The 25,065-nt window shown below is 39.9% G+C and overlaps 2 pseudogenes; both read left to right on the plus strand.

Moving 5' to 3' along the window:
* The first annotated feature begins 686 nt into the window (after nt 1-686).
* On the plus strand, nt 687-22,748 carry LOC125999415 (probable ribosome biogenesis protein RLP24; annotated as a pseudogene).
* Nucleotides 9,964-10,085, plus strand: LOC125999882 (uncharacterized; annotated as a pseudogene).
* Nucleotides 22,749-25,065: the final 2,317 nt, after the last annotated feature.

Raw genomic sequence — 25,065 nt, forward strand, 5'->3', positions numbered from 1 at the left:
ACCCAATGTGCCATATCTCCAACCCCAGTCTGAATCAGGGTCGCTCGTGAAATAATCCAAACCAGGCTGAAAGTGAAGCACGTATAGTCTGGCAATCTTCTACCTCATATTTCCTGTAATCTGACTGTCAAAACTGTTTTTATTGAGTACAGAGACTACCCCCCCCAGGGGGGGGCAGTAAGGACATAGTAAGGGTTGATAGCTCAGGCTATTCTCAGCCTGTCCAGCCCAGGTTTATATATAAAACAATCTTTGTTTTGGTTGAAACCAAGTTGTAAACAAACAGATCCAAAGAAACCAGGGGTGATCTTTGTTTTGTGTAAAATAAGATACAACCTAACTGTACATATATAAGACTAAACAGTTTTAATATAAAGAGGGTAACTAAAGATAGCAATAGACACTTTTTGTTTAAGGGAACGTAGATCAAGCAATACTATCATCAACATTTATGCATTCAATGAAGGCTCAGCAAAATTCGGCCATCTTTTGCTGACAAACCTAAAAAAACACATTGACAGAACCACAATAGTAGTGGAGGACTTCAACACTCCACTTCCACTACTAGACAGATCAACCTGACGGGATTGTTGGACATATGTAGGGATTTTCATCCCTAAGAACAAGAATACACATTGTGATGAGCATGTTCGGCATTGTGCTGGACAGTCCCGCATGGACATAATATGAGGATCAAAAAATGTTACTTCTGTTCGGGGCCTATCTGCCCCGGCCACAGCATAATGTTTGTTCGGTATAATTGCAAGGTGTTCAGATTCTGTAAATCCAAGTGTCATAAAAATTTTAAGAGAAAGTTCAATCCTCGCAAAGTGAGATGGACAAAAGCCTTCCAGAAAACAACTGATAAAGAGCTTACAGTGAGTAATTCATTCGAATTTGAAAAATGAAAAAACAAGCCTATTAAGTACCCAGGAGAGCTATGGAATAAAATGATTGATGCAATGAAGAGAGTGGAAGAGATTAAGCAGAAACGGCAAGCTAAATTTATAATGAACAGATTGAAGAAAAATAAAGAACTACATAAAGTTGAGAATATCAAATAAGTAGTGCAATATCTATCTTATCCATGCCCCTGTTGCAGGCAAAGGAAAGCAACTGGAAGAAAAAAGTTACAGAAATTGCAACAGGATGTGGACATGGAAGATGCATTTTTTTTGTTTTGTTTTGTTTTTGTTTTGAGGTCACACCCAGCAGCGCTCAGGGATTACTCCTGGCTCTGCACTCAGAAATCACTCCTGGCAGGCTCAGGGGACCATATGGGATGCCAGGATTCAAACCACCATCTTTCTGCATGCAAGGCAAACGCCTTACCTCCATGCTATCTCTCTCGCTCCGGAAGATGCATCTTCTAGGGGCTGGAGAGATAACATGGAGGTAAGGCATTTGCCTTTCATGCAGAAGGTCATCAGTTCAAATCCCAGCATCCCATATGGTCCCCCGAGTTTGCCAGGAGCAATTTTTGAGCGTGAAGCCAGGAGTAATCCCTGAGCGCTGTCGGGTGTGACCCAAATTCCCCCCCCCCAAAAAAAAAACACATTTCTATACAGACGTTTGAAAATCTCCTTTGGAGACTTAGAACTTCTAAATTATTGTTTTTTTTTTTTATCTTACATAAATTCTCCCAAATCAAAGGTTTGAAGATCCATCTACATTACTGTCACCAAAGTTTAAGTTAGTGTAGGTATTAGATTGTATCTTATTATTAAACTTCACTGATAGTTATTTAGGTCTTGAAAAAAGAGAAGTGCATTTAGGAAATAAAATGGTCATATCATCTGGCAGCATTTACTAATTATTAACAAAACATGATGGCTCAATGATAAATAAAATTTTCTTTTCTATAAAATATTTCTTTTACTAGTGTAGAAGGGAAATATAATGAGGAACTAACAATCTGTGACACTTAATAATATCTTTTTTTTAACTCGGGAAATTAAAATAGGCTCATATAGTGAGGGTTAATTATATTGAACTATTTTGACCTAATTTACCTGATCTGATAAGTAGTTTGGATAAGAGTTGAATAGTCTGTTCCTGAGTTGGCACTATACTACGTAACTTTGATAATACTCAACTCTAACTAGAGATTGTTTCTGGTAACATAAGCTCTTTTTCTTGTTTCATAGTGATTTTGAAACTGTGATCTTGTGACTTTAAAACTTTTATTTTCTAAAAAAAAAAATTATTTTCTTAAAAGATCTGAATGTGTATGTTTTTAATTGAATTTATGGGTAGCATTTATATTTGAACATAAGCTACAACCATTTCTAAAGTTAGACATGTATATTATTTAAAATCGTAAATAAGCAAAGGTGTTATTAACTGACTTCATGGAAGAAATAACTTTCCTTAGTATGATTGAAAATATTAAAAAGAAAAATATTAAAATCTACATCTATTATTGATAAAAAAGATTATGCATTGTTCTCTAGTGCCCATGTAATATTCTCCAAAATAGATTATTAGGTCATAGCTCAAATATATATAAATTTATAATATGTAGAAATTGTATAATTTCTGGGCCCGGAGAGATAGCACAGCGGCATTTGCCTTGCAAGCAGCCAATCCAGGACCAAAGGTGGTTGGTTCGAATCCCGGTGTCCCATATGGTCCCCCGTGCCTGCCAGGAGCTATTTCTGAGCAGACAGCCAGGAGTAACCCCTGAGCACCACCGGGTGTGACCCAAAAACCAAAAAAAAAAAAAAAAGAAATTGTATAATTTCTACTGATCATAATGCCATAGAAGTACAAATTAACTACAAAAAGAAAATACAAAAAGGAAAATTTTCTTAACGTGTGGATTCTGAACAGAATACTACTAACCAGCAAGTCCAACAAAGAGGAAATCAAGAAAGAAATAAAAGGAGTCCTTACAACTAATGACAATGAAGATAAAAGCTGTCAGAATCTGTGGGAAACAGAAAAGGCTGTATTATGGGGGAAAGTCATAGCACTATAGGCCTACATTAAGAAAAAAGAAAAAGCCCAATCAACAAATTAAGCAGACATCACAAAAAAAATCTATAAAAGCATAGGAAACAAATCCAAAAAGGTAGTAAAAGGAGGGAAACAGTGAAAATGAGAGCAGAAACCAAAAACTTAGAAATCAAGTAAGCAATACAAAGAGTTAATGATACCAGAAGTTTGTTCTTTGAACCAACAAACAAGATAGATACACTTTTAGCTAGACTCATGAGAACAAATAAAGGTAATGGTCAAATAAACTGGATCAAAGATAAAGGGGGAGTAATTACAACTCTTCAGTAATTCAAAATATGAGATGTTATTGTGAACAACTTTATGATCTTTAACTGACGAAACTAAAAGAAATGAATGGATTCTTAAAGTTATGTAATCTCACCATCCTCCAAAATTGACCCAACCATCAGAGGTGACACCTGAAATTAAAGGGAGATTTACTTTTTCTTATCCTAAGTTCCATCTTCTGCTAGCAGGGGGAGAGGTCTCGAGGCAAAGGTCTACTACACCAAAGTGTTGCCAACACAGGCTGCACTACATAAATATTGGGGTGTCCATCTTGCCCACTGCATGGCTTAGTCTCAGTAGTTTATCCCCAGAGTCTCCTGATTCTGGGTCCCACATTATCTATTTGGGTAGGATTTGTGTGATATGAATCAAAAGCACCAGGCCTTTCTTACCAACGTTAGCACATTCCCAATGGACCAGAAGCATCCTGGGAATATGCTGACATCAGCACTATGTTTCCAGTTCCCTTCTGCATAAAACATAGTTTTGACCTTGGTTCCTGATTCGAGGAAAGATAAGTGACCCCATGAGCACTCACAGTTGAGCACACCGTCTATCTGGCCCAGGTTCTGCTCTGGAAGAAAGCAGCACATTAAACGATATCCAGGAACTCATTACAAAAGGGGCCCAAAGCTTCTTCCCATAGTTTTGCTTACACACTCACAATCATAAAACCTTGTTCACGGATTATTTTGTTCAAACCCCAAAGTAAAGAGTGAAGAGGAGACAAAGCTAATCACCTACCAAAGACAAATTCCAGCCCAGTGACCTTTCTCTTCCCTTTCACATCCCCTCTGTGGCACATTTTCAGTGCATCCTGTTCTGCATTTTCCACTGCATGTCTGGAAAACAAGCATAATACCATTCCCTTCTGTAAAAGTATGTTAAAAACAAACAACAAGGGACAGGAGGACTGGTCCATGGTAGGAAGCTTGCCACAAAAAAGGGGGAAGAGCAGTTAGAGCAGAGAAGAAACTACTATGACAATGAGAGTTGGGAATGATCCCTCTGGACAAGAACTGGATGCTAAAAGGAGACAAAGAGATGGGTATTGATGCCCCTTCAGTAAAAACCACAGTGTCTTAAAAGAAAAAAGAAGAGAACTAAAAAGAGAGAGTGTGTGCGTGTGTGTGTGTGTGTGTGAGAGAGAGAGAGAGAGAGAGGGAGAGAGAGAGGGGGAGAGAGAGAGAGAGTGAGAGAGAGTGAGAGAGAGAGAGTGAGAGAGAGAGAGTGAGAGAGAGAGAGAATGTTTTCCCCAGAGGCAGGCAGGGGGGAGGGCAGGAGGAGGGGAGGAGGGGAGGAGGGAAATTGGGGACTGTAATGGTGGGAAATGTGCCCTGGGGAAAGATGTTGGACATTGTATGACTTAAACTCAATCATAAACAATTTTGTAATTGTAAGGGGAAACAACTATATTATGAACAACCCTGTAGCCATGGTGTTTAAATAAAGTAATTACAATATCTAAAATAATATAAATCATTGACAAATAAACTGAAAACAATCAAACAAAATAGGTTTCCATTCTTTCAACACTGTAAGCCCTGACTAATATATTTTTTCACATGGGAAAATATGGGCCAGTTTAGTTTGGTGGTTGGAATCTTTTATGTTAGGTCTTCTAAGCTTTCCTCAGGGACCCACGCTCAGTCATAGTTGGACCACAAATGTTGCTGCTTCAGCCCAGCAGTACTTGAAGGACAGTGCAGTTCTCTGGCTAGATCTTGGGGTTCCACATGCAACACGTATACTCCAGTGTTTTAAATATTTCCTCTGGCTATGCCTGATTCATTAGTCGAAAGAAAATGACACAAAGGACAGAGAACAGAGCACAGGAAAAAGAGTTTTATGTCTTGAACAGATTCAATGAGGTTTGTGTGAAGCCTCAATGCAGCTTTCATTGAACATATGACACAAAGCACCCAGTGCCCAAGAGAGGGTTGGCATTAACCCTCAAAAGTATAGTGAAAAAACATGGGCTGGGGCCCGGAGAGATAGCACAGCGGCGTTTGCCTTGCAAGCAGCCGATCCAGGACCAAAGGTGCTTGGTTCGAATCCCGGTGTCCCATGTGGTCCCCCAACCTGCCAGGAGCTATTTCTGAGCAAACAGCCAGGAGTAACCCCTGAGCACCGCCGGGTGTGGCCCAAAAACCAAAAAAACAAACAAACAAACAAACAAACAAATAAACATGGGCTGCCAGCAATGCTCAATGAGGAGGGAATGAAATTCTACTTGGCAGCCGATGGAGAAACTTCTGCACTGCGATTTGAATATGCTTTAATTTTCATACCTGCCATCTTGTGATCAGCATTAAAATACTTTGGAGTGGGGCCAGAGAGATAGCATGGAGGTAAAGCATTTGCCTTGCATGCAGAAGGTCAGTGGTTCGAATCCTGGGATCCCATATGGTCCCCCGAACCTGCCAGGAGCGATTTCTGAGCGTAGAGCCAGGAGTAACCCCTGAGTGCTGCCGGGTGTGACCCAAAAACCAAAAAATGAAAAATACTTTGGAGCAAAGATAACAGTCTGGCCCTTGTGTCCTAAACAAAGTCGGAACCATTATTTTCCATTGCTTAAAACAGGTGTATTTTTTTTTCTGAAATCTGAGTTTTCCTATTTAATGTTTCCTCAGGAGCCAGGAAGTGGTTTACTCAACTGAAACTCAACTTCTAATGGGGAGCATTCATATTTTTATGCTACACCGTATATTGGTTCAGGGGTTACACCCTGCAATGCTCTGAGGTAGCTCCTGGTAATGCAGGGCATATGGAAAGGGGACTACATGATTCGGGGGAATTAAACTCAGGTCTTCAAAGTGGAAAATTATGGTAGGTAAGAGAACTCCTTTCCACAACCTAATATAAATGAATTAGAAAACTGTGTGCTCATCAATATTAAAAATCTTCAGCATGATGGCTTCAATTCCATAGTCTAAAATCTCTCCAGTTCCTTGTTTTAGTTTATGGAGAAGTTATAAAGAATCAGTGAATGATCTGTCCTTTTCTAATATCAAAAATGTAATTTTTAGAGTATAACGTGGTGTTAGCAAAGGAAAAAAGTACAAAATATGTTCTTTTAGGGCCAGAGAGATTGTACAGTGAGTAGGGTATTTGCATAGTACACAGCTGACTTCAATTTGATCCTTGGCATCCCATAGAGTCCCCTGAGCCTGCCAGGAATGATCCCTGAGCAGAGAGCCAGAAGTAACCCTTAAGCATCATTGTGTGTATCCCCCCAAATACCCCCACCCTGTTTGCCCAGAAATCCCAGCAACACAGCCAATCTCCACTATCACCACCATGTCAGCTCAGCAGCCCAACTCCACAGATCCTGGAGTCCCTGGAGTGACACCTTCAAACTCCTCAATCTTGCAACCGAGTAGAAACACAGCAAATTAGATGGGAAAGGACCCTAGAAGCCAGTTGACTAAGCTCAACAAAAAGAAACAAAAACATAAACAGTTCAACTAGTAGCAAATACTGGTCATTTAAACAATGATTTTAAAGTCCCCATTGTGCAATATAACAATTTTCATAAATTTCCGTTAACTGAGGCACTTTTCAATAATTCCACTACCATTTAGTTGTATCATGCAATATAAAACCAATTATTGGGGCCGGAGAGAGAGCATGGAGGTAGAGCGTTTGCCTTTCATTGGTTCGAATCCTAGCATCTCATATGGTCCCCCGAGCCTGCCAGGAGCGATTTCTGAGCCTGGAGCCAGGAGTAACCCCTGAGTGCTGCTGGGTGTGACCCAAAATCCAAAACAAAAACAAAAAAACAATTATTCTGTGTCTGCCAAAGGGCCATTCCTGGGTGTGGGAGGGAAACTGGGGACATTGTTGAAGAGGTCACAGTGGGACTGGTGTTGGAACACTGCATGCCAGAAACAACTGGATTGTGAATAATTTGTAGACCACTGTGTTGAAAGTAATAAAAATAAATTAATTTCTTTTTCTTTTTCTTTTTTTTTTTGGTTTTTGGGCCACACCCGGTGATGCTCAGGGGTTACTCCTGGCTGTCTGCTCAGAAATAGCTCCTGGCAGGCACGGGGGACCATATGGGACACCAGGATTCGAACCAACCACCTTTGGTCCTGGATTGGCTGCTTGCAAGGCAAGCGCCGCTGTGCTATCTCTCCGGGCCCCTAAATTAATTTCTTAACAGTTCAAGTGGTAAAAGAACACAGGTTTTGAGGTCATAATTGTAAGCTTAAAATTCATCTCTCTGGAGATTTAAATTTGGTTCAGATGAAAGGAGGGCTGGAACTTCCAGCTCACTTCATGAAGCTCACCACAAAGAGTGGTGAGTACAGTTATAGAAATAACTACACGGAGAACTACCATAATCATGTGAATTAATGAGGGAACTGGAAAGCCTGTTTAGAGTACAGGTAGGGGTGGGGTGGGATGGAGGGAGATTTGGGACATTGGTGGTAGGAATGTTGCACTGGTGAAAGGGGTGTTCTTTACATGACTGAAACCTAATCACAATCATATTTGTAATCAAGATGTTTAAATAAAGAAAAAATGCAAAAATAAATAATAAATAAATAAATTTGGTTCAGAAGGGAAATGAATAAGGTGCTTTTAGAGATATGCCCAATTGTTGCTTCTGAAACCACACTAGTTATTGAGAAGAGATGATTCTCTGGAGACCCATTTGTCTCTCCCTTATAAAATGAGAACAATGGGAGATAGGGGAAGTACAAATCCCCAGTTGAGCTGAAAATAGAACATGCTTTTTAAAAAATTCTTATTAATGTTCTGTTGCAGCAAAAAAATGAGTGGTGAGGAAGAATGAGTGACTAATCTAATTTAACTACTCTGATTTAATTTAGAACTGAAAAAAATCAGAGAAGCTATGGTTTTTCTCTGACTCTCTGAAATTTACCCAAACCCCATAGCAGAAGTTATGATGGTTTTACCAGCCTGTACCCCCTTTTGAAGTTAAGGTTAATATAAAGAGTCCAGGTATTCAAGAGGAACTAGAACAAAGCACACTGAAATTTGGAATGGCTCCAAAATTCACCTTTTTAAAAAAAATTTTTTTTTTGGTCAAATTGAGTTACAAGTCTTCCACAGTAATATTTAAGGTACATAGTGACAAAGAATTAGGGCCATTCCTACCACCAGTGTTGTCCTCCCTCCAACTCAGCATGCTCCCCATACTTCCCCCCTTTGTCCCTTAAACTGCTAGTGTGAAAGGACTCCTTTGTGTATAGCTTGCTGTATATTGGGTATCAATTCTGGTATTGTTGGCTTTGGGTCTGGTGCTTAAGTCTGATCATTTTTTTATTTCCACTCAACGTTCAGATGTCTGGTTGTTCCTGGTACCATCTATTTCCCCCCTCAAGTTATGAGGGAGAACAAGATGATTCAAGTTCTATGGTTCTGTTGGAAAAAGAAAAAAAAAAAAGAAAGAAGAGAAATAAAAAACACTGGGGGATCCGTCTAGAAGCTATAAATATCATCTCAGAAGAAGAAAAGGGAAAAAACAAAAACAAAAAGAGATTTAAAAAAATGAAACAAAACAGGCAATGACAAAAAAAAAAAAACACAGCAGCAGCAGCAACAAAAAGAAGCATCCCTAAAACCACAACCACAAGAAAGACAAGGGGGGGAGAAGGTCTGGTGTGGTTGTTTTTGTTTTGTTTTGCATAGGCACAATGAGTATTGGGGAAGTTAGAGGTAATTCCCTTGGCCTAGGAGGTACAGAGTTTCTCCACCCTTAAAGCATACTGTCATGGTGTGGCAGGAGCAGTGGCGCAAGGGGTAAGGCATCTGCCTTGCTCACGCTAGCCTAGGACAGACCACGGTTCAATCCCCTGGGGACTCATATGGTCCCTCAAGCCAGGAATGATCTCTGAGCGCATAGCCAGGAGTAACCCCTGAGTGTCACCAGGTGTGCCCCCCCCCCAAAAGCATACTGTCGTGGGAGCAACTATGAGCTCCATACACACTCATTCTCAAACCCAAGGTCTTTTTATGGTGCCAGGAAACTTTCTGCTCAGTTGTGGATGACAAACTCAGTCCTTTGTATTAAAGATCTTGTAATTTCAGTGGGTCATAGGACAACGTCTAGCATGTCTTTTGTTATGATTCTAGAAGATCTGTTCCTTCATGCTTCTTGTAGTCAGTCTTCTGTAATTAGTTATCTTGGTTTTTGTACATATCCTAGGTCAAAGCCTAGGATAGAGTCTTTCCATATGGCACCAGAAGTTCTGCTCAGTCACAGTTATCGAAGTCAGAATTCTGGGATTATAAATCTTGGTTTTTGTACAAATCTTAGGCTGAAGCATAGTCTAAGATTTTTCTTATTGGTCCCAGGAAAGCTTCTGCCCAGTCGTGGTTGTCATAGTCCATCTTCTGTAATTAGTGATCTTAGTTTTTTGCACAGATCAAAGGATGGTGTGTCTTCTGATTTCATCTTATCGTTAAGTGAGACGATAGGGCAACCTTTCTTGAATCAAGTTTTTTACTGTTTCTTCATTGTCAGGTTGTGGTATCAACCTGTCGCAACTTGGTGCTAGAGCGGTATTAGGGATTTCCTAGGGGAGATTTGGTTCCTGGTGCTGTTGTAGGGAGCTGTTAGGATTGCTGTCCTATCATATGAAGTTGGGTCCCCATGAAACTTGTTCAGGGTGGGAAGTGTCCCTGTATTATAAAATGTAAGGGCTCTTATCTCTATTAGATAAGAGTTTGTTTCATAGAAAGAGGAGTTACAGTAAATGCACCCCATATACACCTCAACCCAGGCCCTTTGCCTGGTCTGTATTGTAAATTAGGGGACAAAGAAAAAAAGAATATGTTTCTATATGGGCCAGAGAGATAGCATAGAGGTAAGGCGTTTGCCTTGCATGCAGAAGGATAGTGGTTCGAATTCCGGCATCCCATATGGTTCCCCGAGCCTGCCAGGAGCAATTTCTGAGCAGAGAGCCAGAAGTAACCCCTGAGCGCTGCCGGGTGTGACCAAAAGCAAAAAACAAAACAACAACAAAAAGTTTGTTTCTATACATAAGATTTCCCCTTTTATTATTATGCCTATGCAAAAGGGAACAGTGTCATATTCCATTGTTGGTGCCTTTGGGGGTAAGAATGACAGGCTTTACATTCTCTACCCTGTTTTTGGCCTGAGCTTTTATTCCAAGCAGGATTTAATCTTATAGAAGTTCATATCAAGAAGAACCAAAACAAGTGAAATTAACAAATATATATATATATAAATGAAAAAGATAAAATTAAAAAATAATAAAATAAGAAATTAACAATTAAAAAAGGATGGAGGAGGCTACCTTTTTCTTTAAAAATAAACACACTAAGCAGGTATTGAACATACAAGGAAAATATAGACATCCCATTAAATCTTTTGAGATATCTTGTGGAGAGGAGGTCCAGGGCACTTTTTCATCCTACAGCATAGTCTTGGACTGGGGGTCCTTCTGGAGCTGAATCTGGTAGCATGCAACAGTCCACATTTGTGGGGGGAGTAAAAAAGAGGGGCCACATAAAATGAGTCAGCAGGCTTAGTAGTTGTAAATTCTTGCCAGGGCACTAGATTTGGGACCGAGAGGGTGTTCTCTCACTTTGGGAGCTGAGTGTTGGCTTATTGGGGCAGGATGGGGCAGGACATCGGACTTGGTACCTGCTGAGTTAAGAGCTGAGGGTAAAGAGGATTAATTAGAGAGGGATAACGAATAAGGATTGAGGGGATGGTAGGACAGAGGGAGTTCTGAAGGGGGGAGGGATAATATATAAGAGGGATTATATACACTGTAGGCATGATTTGTCTAAAATATCGGTTTGGCTGACAAGGAGGAGTTCATTGTATACAAACTCAGGTCCACATATAGACAGGCATTAGATATCTATTCATAAGTTGTTATTGGAGGCCTGACCCTCATAGGATGGGTCTGAGTGCTTAATAAATAATTTAAGAAAAGTAAATAGATAACTAACTTATAAATTAGGAGAAAAGAAAAGGAAAAAAGATAAGAGGTAAAAAAAAAAGAAAAAATAAGTGAAAGAAGAGGGAAAAGAAAAAAGAAAAAAAAAGAAATTGGGCCGGTGCCTCAAGGTTGGGAGGTTTTCCCGTTTCTAGGCACTTCATCAATGACGGGTGATCTTTGCTAAATGAAGCTTTCAGGGTTAGATCGTGGCTGAAGCATTTTAGGATAAGCCTAGTTTTCATGTCTGTAGTGCTACGCAATGCGGTGACGAGGACTATAAAAGGTGTTTTCCCTGTGTAGTATTATCTGCCATGTCTTATGAATCAAGGTTCCTTTCCTAAAAATGAAACTGACAGCGTGGGCTTTATGTAATATAGATTGTATTGAAGAAGAAGAAGAAGAAGAAGAAGAAGAAGAAGAAGAAGAAGAAGAAGAAGAAGAAGAAGAAGAAGAAGAAGAAGAAGAAGAAGAAGAAGAAGAAGAAGAAGAAGAAGAAGAAGAAGAAGAAGAAGAAGAAGAAGAAGAAGAAATAATAATAATAAAGAAAAGAGATGGAATAATTGTAATTTGCAAAAATGTATTAATGAGTGGAAGCTGTTAACAGAAGTCTGCAGTGCGCATGTTTCAATGGTCCTATACTTTGGGTTCAAATAGAAGACATAAACAAAAGAAAATGGGAAAATGGGAGTATTTTATCAATACATTGTCATGATGTGTACTGTATCTCGTATCTAGTATGATTGAGCACTGAGTTGCAAAATTAGGGTGTCCACCCTATTTTTCCAGTAACCACTGTAAACAAAGAAGCTAAAAGGTTATTTTATACCTAATAAAATTAAGGGATTAAAACATATTGTTAGTAATTACTGCAGCTGCAGCGGGAGTCCCTAGCTTCCTCTCATATTCTGCACCTGGTTCTGTGGATCAATACATTAGAAAATTAATATAGACCTTTGTTGTGAGAGGTTGAATGAACCGCTGTTTCCCTTGTTGCTGATTTCTTTGGGTATAAAAGATAGTCGAGGGCCCGGAGAGATAGCACAGCGGCATTTGCCTTGCAAGCAGCTGATCCAGGACCAAAGGTGGTTGGTTCGAATCCCGGTGTCCCATATGGTCCCCTGTGCCTGCCAGGAGCTATTTCTGAGAAGACAGCCAGAAGTAACGCCTGAGCACCGCCGGGTGTGGCCCAAAAACCAAAAAAAAAAAAAAAAAAAAAAAAAAAAAGATAGTCGAGGCTTTGTGTTTCCCCTCTTCCGCTTGATTTGATCACTTCCCCTTGCTTTATCCTGACCCCTGTGGTATTCGGAGTTTCTACCATTTAGACTGTGGTGTTTCTTCATGAAGTATTCTATGAATATATAGTATATATTTTAAATACCTCATATTAGAGCTATTATTCTGTATTTATCCTTCTTCTTCTGGCTTATTTCATTTAATATAATGTTTTCTAGGTCCATCCATGTTGCTGCAAAATCCATAATTGTATCCTTTCTAAGTGTTATGTAGTATTCCATTGTATATAAGTACCACATCTTCATGATCCACTCATATGTTGTTGGACATCGAGGTTGATTCCAAATTTTAGCTATTGTGCTGAGTGCTGCAATAAATAGTGGATTGCATACATAGGGATAGATACCCAGGAGTGTGATAGCTGGGTCATATGGCAGCTCAATTCTGAGTTTACTAAGCACCCTTTATACTGCTTTCCAAAAAGGTTGGACCAGGCAGCATTCCCATCAGCAGTGGATGAGAGTTCCTTTCTTACCACATTCCCTCCAAAAGAAATTGGTCACATTATTTTTTATGTGTGCCATCCTCACTGGAGTAAGATGGTACCTCATTGTTGTCTTGATTTGGATTTCCCTAATAATGAATGATGGTAAGCATGTTTACAGAAGTCTATTGGTCATTTGTTGATCTTTCTCAAAGAAGTGTCTATTCATTTCTTCTCCCCATTTTTCTATGGCTTTATTAGATTTTTTGGAGCTAACCTTTCTGAGTGCTCTGTATATCCTAGATATTAACCCTTTATCTGATGTGTTAAGTGCAATTTTTCCCATTCTGTTAGCTGTCTTTTAGTTTTAATCAGTGTTTCTTTCTCCATGCAGAAACTTTTTAATTTGATGTAGTCTCATTTATTTAGATTTGATGCTATAACTCTTGCCGTTGGCATTATATCATCAAAGACTTTTTTGATGTATAAGTCTTGAAGTGTTCTGCCTATTTTTTCCTCAATGAGCTTTATAGATTTGGGTCTGATTTCAAGGTCTTTAATCCATTTTGAGTTGACTTTTGTGTAAGGTGTGAGGTATGAATCAATCTTTAGTTTCTTACAGGTTGTTCTCACACCATTTATCAAAAAGACTGTCTTTATTCTATTTCAGATTCTTGGCACCTTTGTCAAATATTAGTTGACTATATATTTGGGGATGTGTTGTTGGATATTCTATTCTGACCCATTGTTCTGAGATTCTGTCTTTGTTCTAATACCATGTCGTTTTCATCACTATGGCTTTATAGTAAAGCTTCAGGCTATGTAAAGAAATGCCACTCCCCCCCCAAAAAAAAAAAAAAAGAAAAGAAATGTCACCCAGTTTTTTGTTTTCAGTATGTATTTGGCTAACCTGGGTTTCTTATGGTCCCATACAATTTTTATAATTGATTTTTCTAAGTCTTTAAAAATTATGTCTGTGGGGCTGGAGAGATAGCACAGTGGTAAGGCCTTGCATGCAGCTGATTCGAACAGATTGTGGTTTGAATCCTGGCATCCCATATGGTCCCCTGTGCCTGTCAGGAGCGACTTCTGAGCACAGAGCCAGGAGTAATCTCTGAGCACTGCCAGGTGTGACCCCCCTTCCCACTCAAAAAATGATGTCTGAATTTGGATAGAGATTGCATTGAATCTGTATAGTAATTTAGGTAAGCTAGACACTTTGATTATGTTGATTCTACCTACCAATGAGCATGGGATGTTCTTCCAATTCCTTAGGTCCTCTTCAAATTATTTCTGAATTGTTTTTGAAATTTTCATGGTATAAGTCTTTCACTTCTTTTGTTATGTTGATACCTAGGTACCTGATATTTTTAGATACTATATTAAATGAGATAAATTCCTTAATCTCTTTATCCTCTGCTTTATTATTTGTATAGAGGAATGCTACTGTCTTTTGTTTATTGACTTTGTAGACAGCCATTTGCTGTATTGGTTTATTGTTTCTAGGAGTCTTGCTGTGGACTCTTTAGGGTTTTCGATGTATATCATATCATCTGCAAAAAGAGATATTAAACTATCTCTTAAATTTAAATGTTCCTCTTTCCCTATTTGGATTCCTTTGATTTCCTTCTCTTGTCTGATTGCTTCTGCTTATTCAAACTATGTTGAATAAGAGTGGAGACCGTGTACAGCCTTGCTTTCAGTTTCTCACCATTGAGGATAACGTTGGCTGTGGGCTTGTTATAGAAAGCTGTGACAATCCCTCCAACCCTTATTTTTTTGCTGAGTGTTTTTTTTTTTATCATGAATGGGTGTTGGATTTTGTCAAATGCCTTCTCTGCATCGATTGATATGATCGTGTGCTTTTCATCTTTCTTTTTGTTGATGTGGTGTAAGATATTGATTGATTTGCATATGTCAAACCATCCTTGCATCCCTGGGATAAAACCCACTTGGTCATGGTGTATAATATTTTTGATATATTGTTGGATTCGGTTTGCTAAGATTCTGTTGAGGATTTTTACATTCATGTTCATTAGTGAGATTGGGCTGTAGTTTTCTTTCTTCGTGGTGACTTTGCCAGATTTGGGAATGAGTGTTAATGTTAGTCTCATAAAAAGGAATTAGGGAGGATTCCTGTTTTTTCAATGTTTTGAAGAGTCTGAGGATCAAAGGCAGTAATTCTTCTCTGAATATTTGATAGAATTCACCTGTAAAACCATCTGGTCCTGAACTTTTGTTCTTATGGCGATTCTTAATTACTGTTTAAATTTCCTTAGACGTGATTTACCTGTTTAGGCTTTCTACATCGCCTTATTAAGTTTCAGAAGATGATATTTTCCCAAGAAACCTGTCAATTTCTTCTGTGTTCTCTAACTTAACTGAGTACAGTTGTTCTTAGTAAACTCTCATGATGTCTTAGATTTCTTGAGGTTCTGTTGTAATCTCTCCCCCTTTCTTTTGTGATCTGATTTATTTGGTGTTTTCCCACTTTTTCTTTGTGAGACTTGCCAGTGGTTTATTTATCTTGTTTATTTATTTTTTTTTTTGAAAAACCGGCTCTAGTTTCATTGATTTTTTGGTATTGTTTTCTTTGTTGTTGTTTTGTTGTTCTTGTTGTTGTTGTTTGGTTTTTGGGCCACACCCAGTAAAGCTCAAGGGATTACTCCTGGCTATGTGCTCAGAAATTGTTCCTGGTTTGGGGGACCATATGGGACGCTGGGGGATCAAACCGAGGTCCATCTTAGGGTAGGCTAGCATGGGCAAGAATTTATCCATTTCTTCCAGGTTGTCATTTTTAGTAGCATAGAGTTTTAAAAGTAGTTTCTGATTGCCCTTTGAATCTCTCCAATATCAGTAGTGATCTCCCCCTTTTCATTTCTAATACGAGTTATCAAGTTTCTCTCTCTTTGTGAGTTTTGCCAATAGTCTATCAATCTTGTTTATTTTATTTTTTTGAAGAAGCAACTTCTGCTTTTGTTGATCTTTCGGATTGTTTTTGGGTTTCCACTTCGTTGATTTCTGCTCTCAGCTTTGTTATTTCCTTCTGTCTCCCTATTTCTGGTTCCATTTGTTGAGCACTTTCTAATTCTATGAGCTGCGTCATTAAGCTAGTCAGGTATATCCCTTCTTCCTTCCTGATGTGTGCTTGCAAAGCTATAAATTTTCCTCTTAGTACCGCTTTTGCTGTGTCCCATAGATTCTGATAGTTTGTTCTTTATTGTCATTTGTTTTCAGGAAAGTTTTGATTTCATCTCAGACCCACTGGTTGTTCAATATTAGACTGTTTAATTTCCAAGTGTAAAAGTTTTCCTTCTGTGTCCCTTTGTAGTTTATGTATAATTTCAGAGCTTTGTGGTCAGTGAAGGTAGCCTGCAAAATTTCTATCCTCTTGATATTATGGAGGTATGTTTTATGTGCCAGCATGTAGTCTATCCTGGAGAATGACCCATGTACATTAATGTGTATCCAGGTTTCTATGGGTGGAGTGTCTTATATATATCTACTAGGCCTCTTCCTTCCATTTCTCTTTTCAGGGCTAGTATATTTTTGTGGGTTTCAGTCTGGTTGACCTATCAAGTGTTGACAAATACGTGTTGAGGTCTCCTCACAATTGTTGTATTATTATTGATATCCTTTTTCATATGTGTCAACAATTGTATTAAATATTTTGCTGGCCTCTCATTTGGTGCATATATGTTTAGGAGAGTGATTTCTTCCTGCTGTACATATCCCTTGATTAATACAAAATGTCCATCTTTGTCCCTTACAACTTTTCTGAGTATAAAGTTTGCATCATCTGATATTAGTATGGCCACTCCAGCTTTTTTTATGGGTGTTTGCTTAGATGATTTTCCTCCAGCCTTTGATTTTTTTTTTTGTTTTTTTTTGTTTTTTGGGCCACACTCGTTTGATGCTCAGGGGTTATTCCTGGCTAGGTGCTCAGAAATTGCCCCTGGCTTGGGGGGACCATATGGGACGCCGGGAGATTAAACCGTGGTCCTTTCCTGGCTGGCTCTTACCTCTAGTGCCACCTCACCGGCCCCCAGTCTTTGATTTTGAGTCTATGTTTGTTCTAACTATTCAGGTGCGTTTCTTGTAGGCAGCAGAAGGTTGGATTGAGTTTTTTGATCCATTTAGCCACTCTGTGTCTCTTAACTGGTGCATTTAGTTCATTGACATTGAGAGAAAGAATTGTCCTGGGATTTAGTGCCATCTTTGTGTCGAATTTGATGTGTCTGTTGGTCAGTCTTGTCTTAAAGTAGATCTTTCCATTTTTCTTTTAAGGCTGATTTTGAGTCTGCAAAGTTTTTGAGCTGTTGTTTATCTGTGAAGCTATGTATACTTCCTTCAAACCTGAAAGTGAGTTTTGCTGGGTGAAGTATTCTAGGCGAAACATTTATTTCATTGAGTTTTGTCACTATATCCCACCACTGCCTTCTGGCCTTGAGTGTTTCTTGTATACTTCCTTCAGACCTGAAAGTGAGTTTTGCTGGGTGCAGTATTCTAGGCGAAGCATTTATTTCATTGAGTTTTGTCACTATGTCCCACCACTGCCTTCTGGTCTTGAGTGTTTCTTGTGACAGGTCTGCTGTAAATCTCAAGGATGCTCCCTTGAATGTAATTTCCCTTTTTGATCTTGCTGCTTTCAGTATTCTTTCTCTATCTGTGGGATTTGTCATTGTGACTAGGATGTGTCTCGGGGTGTTTTTCCTGTTCATACTCTTCGGGCATACAGAATTTGTTCGCATGTATTCTTTAGCTCTGGTAGTTTCTCTGTGATGATGTTCTTGACTGTTGATTCTTCCTGGAGATTTTCTTCCTGGGTCTCTGGGACTCCAGTGATTCTTAAGTTGTTTCTGTGAGCTTATCAAAGACTTCTATTTTCATCTGTTCACATTCTTTGAGTAATTTTTCCATTGTCTGATCATTTGCTTTAAGGCTTTTTCCCAATCTCTTCTGCTGTATGGAGTTGTTATGCATCTCATCTTCCAGCTCACTGATTCTATCTTCAGCTGCTGTTACCCTATTGGAGAAGCTTTCCATTGAGGTTTTCAATTCCTCTACTGAGTTTTTCAGATCTGTTTTTTCAGTTTGGAGTTTTCTGATTTCTATCTTTATATCCTCTTGATTCTTATTAGTGTTCTGTTCTATATTTTCTTTTTTTTTTTTTTTTTTTTTTGGTTTTTGGGCCACACCCATTTGACGCTCAGGGGTTACTCCTGGCTATACGCTCAGAAGTCGCTCCTGGCTTGGGGGACCATATGGGACGCCGAGGGATCGAACCGCGGTCCGTCCTAGGTTAACGCAGGCAAGGCAGGCACCTTACCTCTAGCGCCACCACCCAGCCCCTGTTCTATACTTTCTTTGAGTTCTGTGAACATCCTCCAAATTTCTTCTCTAAACTCCATATCTGAGAGACTAACTAGGTGGTTGGCCATTTTTGGGTCATCAGAATTGCCATCTTTATTTTCATTGCCTGGTTTTGGCCTGCGTTGTTTCCCCATTGTCACACTTGTATTGTGGGTTTTTCTACATGTTGTGGCGGTATTCATTGGCAAGTCCGCTAGTAGGAATGCTGAAGAAATCCAATCTCAGGCTGCTGGGAGCAGCAAGGCCCAAGATGACCTCTGAGCGCCTTTGACCCCCAGCTGAAACCAGCAGGAATCCTTTCAAGGTTTTTTTTTTGAAAAGTGAATTGTGATGGTAGGAAACCTACTCTGCCTGAGGCTTCTGAGCAGGGTTGTGGCTGTGAGGGTTGGGCCCTGCTCCAGTAATCCTCTCTGCTCCCTTTCTGGTGGTTGGCGGTGCCACTCAGCAAAATTCACCTTCTTATCACAGTGCTATCTCATCACTGGAAGCTGGCATCTGGTTTTGTTATATGAGGTCCCCCACAACCCCATTAAGGAGAAATAGGAGGTAAGAAATGAACTCAGTTTCAGAAACCCAAACACAATCATGTATGTAATTAAGGTGTTTAAATAAATTAAAAAAAAAAAGAAATGAACTCAGTGTCTATGTTGATTAGAAGAGGGAATCCAAATTGGGTTGAAATGGGATATGAATATAGTGGGGGATCACCACTTGATTTCTCAAAGCTCAGCACAAACTGCCAGATGGTTGACTGGTGCCTCTGTGAGACAGATGGAGCAAGTGGATGTGATCTGGATCCTCTTTCCTGGCACGTCATAGTGTGTGGTATTAATGGAACCTAAGTTCAATCTTCCTATGCCATTTCTTGCTCTCTTGGATCTCAGGACCTCATCCACATTAGCCCCACAGCAGACCTGCAGCTGCCAGTGATGTGCCTTTAGTTCATCTCTACATAAAGCTGAAAGGTTCATGGTTTCACTCACCTACTGAACTTTTTCTATCCAAATTCTATGTTTCCCTTCACTAAAAACCCAATGTATTCCCCTTCCTTCCCTTCCAGTTCAACTATCACTTCTGGCACCCTTGGACCTTCACCATCCTTTGACTCTTAGACCTATCATGCATTCTCACACGTTCTCACCTTTACAATGACCACCTCTACTGCCAATCTCACCTCTGCCCCCAACCCCTCTCTCCCTCACCCTAACTATCACCCCTAAGCTTCTGATCCATGCCAAATACATTATCTGGACAATGTTGTTTTTGTTTCTCAACTGCTTATACAGAGAAGAGACACATTTTCATTCTAGTCTATTTTCATAAAGATCTGCTGATAATTAGACTTTAACTTAAAAGTGCTCGTTACTTAATAAGCCCTTTTGTGCTGACTTGAGACCTGAAATTTGCTGCAGTCAGAATTGCAAAGCTGAGATAATTGTGACCTTGCAGTTGGTATCCACCTCAAACTCCTACTAGATGCTGAAGAAATAAACAGTATAACAATCGCCTTGAAACATTGAAAGTTTATTTAAAAAAAAAACTATCAACTCTGTGCTCCTCTCATCTCCTAAACCCAATTTAGCTTTTCTGAAAACATCACTGAGACATCTGGCTTGCCTGACTAGATCATTGCAGATCAATAAAGTTCTTTTATCCATAAAAGGTATTGTAGCTTTGTCTTCACTGTGTGAGGCTTTTAAATCTGTTTATGTCATATAATAAAGATTGTTTTGGATCCAGAACAATAACACAGAAGATAGGGCATTTACCTTGCATGCAGCTGACCTGAGTTCTATCTCCAGCATCCTATATGGTCCCATGAGCCTTCCAGGAGTGATTTCTGAGCTCAGAGCCCAGAGTAACCCCTGAGTGCCACCAAGTGTGGTCCAAAAACAAAAAAAGAGAGATTTTTTTTACAGAGAAGTTCACCTTCTGTGCATCCTTTGATGTGGTTGCATGCTGATGATAATGGGGTAAAAATAAAATCTTTACATTTATGGAAAAATATATAGCGCCTGAAATGCCCACCAGCTTCAAAATTGACTTTTTTTAAACTTCCTAATTCATTAACTGTGACACTGAGTGTTCTCAGTGAACAAAGAAAGAAGGAAAGTGGGAGGATCTGAACAAATCTTACCTCTTTTGTGATCCACAGCACTTGAATTGCCACCACCCACCACTAATTCACCTATATCTGTGACTTATCACAGCTCTACTGCATTCAGTGCATATATAAATGAGTATTCTGTCTTCTTGATATGCAGATCCTTAGAGATTTTATGCCAAGCTCTTTTTTTAGGAGTCACACTTAGTGGTTCTCTGGGATTAGTCCTGGTTCTGTGCTGAGGAATCACTCCTGAAGGTGCTCAGGGGACCATATGGGATGCAGGGGATCAAAATCAGGTTGGCCACATGCAAGGCAAAAGCCCTCTCTACTGTACTATTGCTCAGGCCCACCCCGCCCCATCTCTATCTGTACATGCCTTTTGAGACTTAAATCTATTTTGTCTAATATTACTCCATCTGTCCTACCCATTTTATCATCCCATTTTCCAAAATGATTACTCTGCAGCCCTTAGCTGTGAGTCAGTGTCTATCATGACCATCCAAGTACGTTTCTGGAAGGTAGAGATTGGGTTCAGTTCTCTAATTCATTCAGTCATCCTGTGACTTTTACTTTGTTTTTGTTTTTGGGCCACACCTGCTGACGCTCAGGGGTTACTCCTGGCTATGAGCTTAGAAATTACTCCTGGCTTGGGTGACCATATGGAATGCCAGGGTCCCTCCTAGGTTGGCCACGTGCAAGTCAAAAGCCCTACCACTTGTTCCACCACTCCAGTCCCATATCCTGTGACTTTAAATTTACTAATCAAAGTTCAGGTCGTCAACTTTAAACAGTCATATTGACATAAAGTCATTTGACACCATCAATGTGTACAGATTTTGACTTCATTGATACTTGTCTTTACTTCATTAGCCCTTTTTGTGTGACTATTCCACTCACCTGCAGTATTTTACAGAGCAAGAACTTCCTTGGAGGTTATCAGTGAAGGCTTATATTGCACTCCAAGATTGGAATGATATAGCCTAGCTGGATGAATCCTTCTTGTCTACATATTTCAGTCAAGGTGTTGGACACCTGTATTATTCCCTCCTAATACAGCAGGTACAGCTCCAAAGATAGGGTGTAATTTGCATGGGGGTGCCCTATAGGCATTGTATTGGTTCTCACTAACAACAGTCTCCTGTAAAATAAATTCCTAAGCCATATTTCCAACCTCAGGCCAAATGGATCTGAGGAAGGGAAGCTGTGAAGAATTAATAAATCAAGCTAGTCAGGAAAGAGTCATGGAGTCAGTGGCTTCTCCCCTCATAGTCTCTCATAGTCTCACTGTGTGCCAAGCTAAACTGGCCTTTCTTTATTCTTTCAGTACAAATTCAACCAGGCGGGGGAGGGTGGAGTGAGATCCAGTTGGGCTTTTACATATCAAAGGGCTAGGTGAAAAGGAAAGAGGAAATTAGGGGAATCCCTTTGTTTTGAGTAATAAATAGCTGAGTGTCATCTAACAGTCTCCCTCTCTTAGGCTCTTGGTATTTTTTTTTTTTTTGGTTTATTTGGATCACATCCGGCAGCACTCAGGAGTTCCTCCTGGCTCTACGCTCAGAAATCGCTCCTGGCAGGCTCAGGGGACCATATGGGATGCCGGGATTCAAACTACCGTCCTTCTGCATGCAAGGCAAATGCCCAAATTCCATGCTATCTCTCTGGCCCCTGGGCTCTTGGTATTTTATTTTATTTTTTGTTTTGTTTTCTTGGTTTTTGGGTCATACCCAGCAGCACTCAAGTGTTATTCCTGGCTCTACACTCAGAAATTGCTCCTGGCAAGCACAGGGGACCATATGGGATGCTGGGATTCGAACCACCATCTGTCCTGGATCAGTTGCCTGCAAGGCAAACACCCTACTGCTGTGCTGTGCTATCACTCCAGCCCCAGGCTATTGGTATTTTAGTCAGTGTGCCTTGGTGGTTTCTATTTGGATTTATTCTTATTAGAGCTTTTTCAGCTGCCTAGATCTTGAAGTGTAAATTGATCTGCAGACTATAATTGGGGAGCCTCTTCCCTCTACTGCACTTTCAACCATTGTGCCGTGGCATGCTAGTGTGCCGTGAGATATTATCTGGTGTGCCTTGGGAAAAATTCCAATCATTGGTCTACTTGTGAGCCAAAATGCATGTTACTGACTATAAATGGCTCCAGTTCACTGTTACACTGACAGGAGGAGACATTGCAGTAGATCACCAATGTGCAGAAGAACATCTGGACTCTGGAGTGCTGCAGATGCAGCACAGAAGAGCTCTGACTGATGGATCTAGAGGAGACATGAACAGAAGAGTGCTGAGTGTGATGGACAGTGCCTAGGTGAAGGAGACAAGCACAGTAAGTACTGAGTGACAGTGAGACAGGAGCAGATACTGCAGTGATGAACAAGTTTTTGAAAAGGAAAGAACTGGACTCTGAACAAAATTCGGAGTTAGATGAGAGCCCAAGTATGAGGGGGTATCAAAAGAAAGTAAAGATGGTCAGCTCAAGCAAATTCTCTGGCACAAGGCAATATAGTGAGAGCTATATTTCATTTGGATTTACTTTCATCGTAGATGCAAAGAAACCAACTCCACTGTGCGTAGTGTGTGGTGAAAAGCTATTTAACAGTGCTATGGTCCCAAGTAAACTTAAACGCCATCTCCAAAGAAAACACTCTTCACTTCAAAACAAGAATGCGGACTTTTTTTTCTCCTGCGTGAAAATGCAGAGAAACAGGCAGCTTTCATGAGAAAAACCACAAAGGTAATGAAAGAGCTCTTAAAGCTAGCTATCAAATTGCTGAACTTATCACCAAGTCAAAAAAAGCACGCACTGAGGCAGAGACATTAATACTTCTCGCCTGCAAAGCTATTGTAGAGGAGATCCTCAGACCTGAAGCAGCTAAGGAAATAGCTAAAGTCCCTCTCTCAGACAACACAATTTCTAGACGTATTAATGACATGTTTGCAGACATCAAACGTGTGGTTTTGGAAAAGATCCGTATTAGTAAGAAATTTGCATTGCAACTTGAAGAGTCTACTGATATCAGTGGACATGCTCAACTCTTAGCCAATGTGAATTTTGTGGATGGTGATGCGGTTAGAGAAAACTTTTTTTTTTTTTTGCAAGGCATTGCCAGTAAAAAACAAAAGGAGAAGAAAATTTTGGGATCACATCAGAATACCTTGAACAAGGAGGACGTAATTGGAAAAACTGCACAAGTGTCTGCACTGATGAAGCTGCAGCCATGGTTGGGCACATCAAAGGCTTTGTAAGCAGAGTGAAGGAAAGAAATCCAGATGTGATTGTTACACATTGTTTTTTACACTGTGAGGCCCTCGTAGCCAAGACTTCACCAGCAGACCTAGTTCCTGTGCTGGATGATGTTGTACACATGGTAAACTTTGTAAAGTCACGATCCGTGAAAAGTTGCATGTTTGGGGCCCGGAGAGATAGCACAATGGCTTTTGCCTTGCAAGCAGCCGGATCGGACCAAAGGTGGTTGGTTCAAATCCCGGTGTCCCATATGGTCCCCCGTGCCTGCCAGGAGCTATTTCTGAGCAGACAGCCAGGAGTAGCCCCTGAGCACTGCCGGGTGTGGCCCAAAAACCAAAAGAAAAAAAAAAGAAAGAAAAGTTGCATGTTTGAGCTTTGTGTGAGGAGATAGGAGTGAAGCATAAAACCTTGCTGTTTTATACGGAGGTCTGGTGGTTGTCATGTGGCAAGGTCTTGGCTCCTGTGTATTAACTGTGGGAGGAACTTAAAGTGTTTCTGACAAATGAAAGGTCAGATTACACAAAGCTGCTTGCAAGTGATGAGTGGTGTACAAGGCTGGCATACCTGGCAGATATTTTTAATCATCTGAACCAACTGAACACACGAATGCAAGGCAGAAATGAAAACTTGCTTATAAGTACAGATAAAATAAATGGATTCTGTTCAAAGTGCAACGCTGGCATCAACACATGGAAAGTAGCAATCTTGAAATGTTCACACTCACCAAGCAAGATGAGCACACTGCTGCACTGTGTGAGATAATAGTTAAACATTTAAAAACTCTCAAGGAGAAGTTGTCATTTTATTTCTCTTCAATCTCTACTAAATGCCTTGACAGGGTTAGGGACCCTTATACCTCAGCATCAGTTGGTGTAAAGAACATGACTTTACAGGAGCAGGAGGAAATAACTGAACTGAGACAAAATCGTGGTTTCAAGCTAAGATTTGCTGATCTACCTTTGGATAGTTTTTGGTTGTATACTGCCAAGTAGTTCTCCATTCTGGCAAACAAAGCTATTTTGACATTGCTCCCATTTTCCACTATATACCTGTGTGAGATGAACTTTTCAAGCCTGTTTGCTAGAAAACTAAAGACAGAGACTGAGAGCTGTTGACAAAGAGCTACGTGTGTGTCTTTCTTTTATTCCTGCCAGAATATCAGCTTTGTGTTTAGCCAAACAGGCCGAGGTTTTGCACTGAGTAAGTGAACAGAAATATGAACAATTATAAAATATAATTATAAAATATTTGTGTTTGTTTGATTCCTATTCAAGAGAATTACTTTATATATAGTCAATATAGGCACAGAGTTAAAAAAAATTTTTTTTTGTTTTTTTTTTTGGGTCACACCCGGCAGCGCTCAGGAGTTACTCCTGAC

This window comes from Suncus etruscus, chromosome X (genome assembly GCF_024139225.1).
Source record: "Suncus etruscus isolate mSunEtr1 chromosome X, mSunEtr1.pri.cur, whole genome shotgun sequence".
Classification (NCBI taxonomy): domain Eukaryota; kingdom Metazoa; phylum Chordata; class Mammalia; order Eulipotyphla; family Soricidae; genus Suncus; species Suncus etruscus.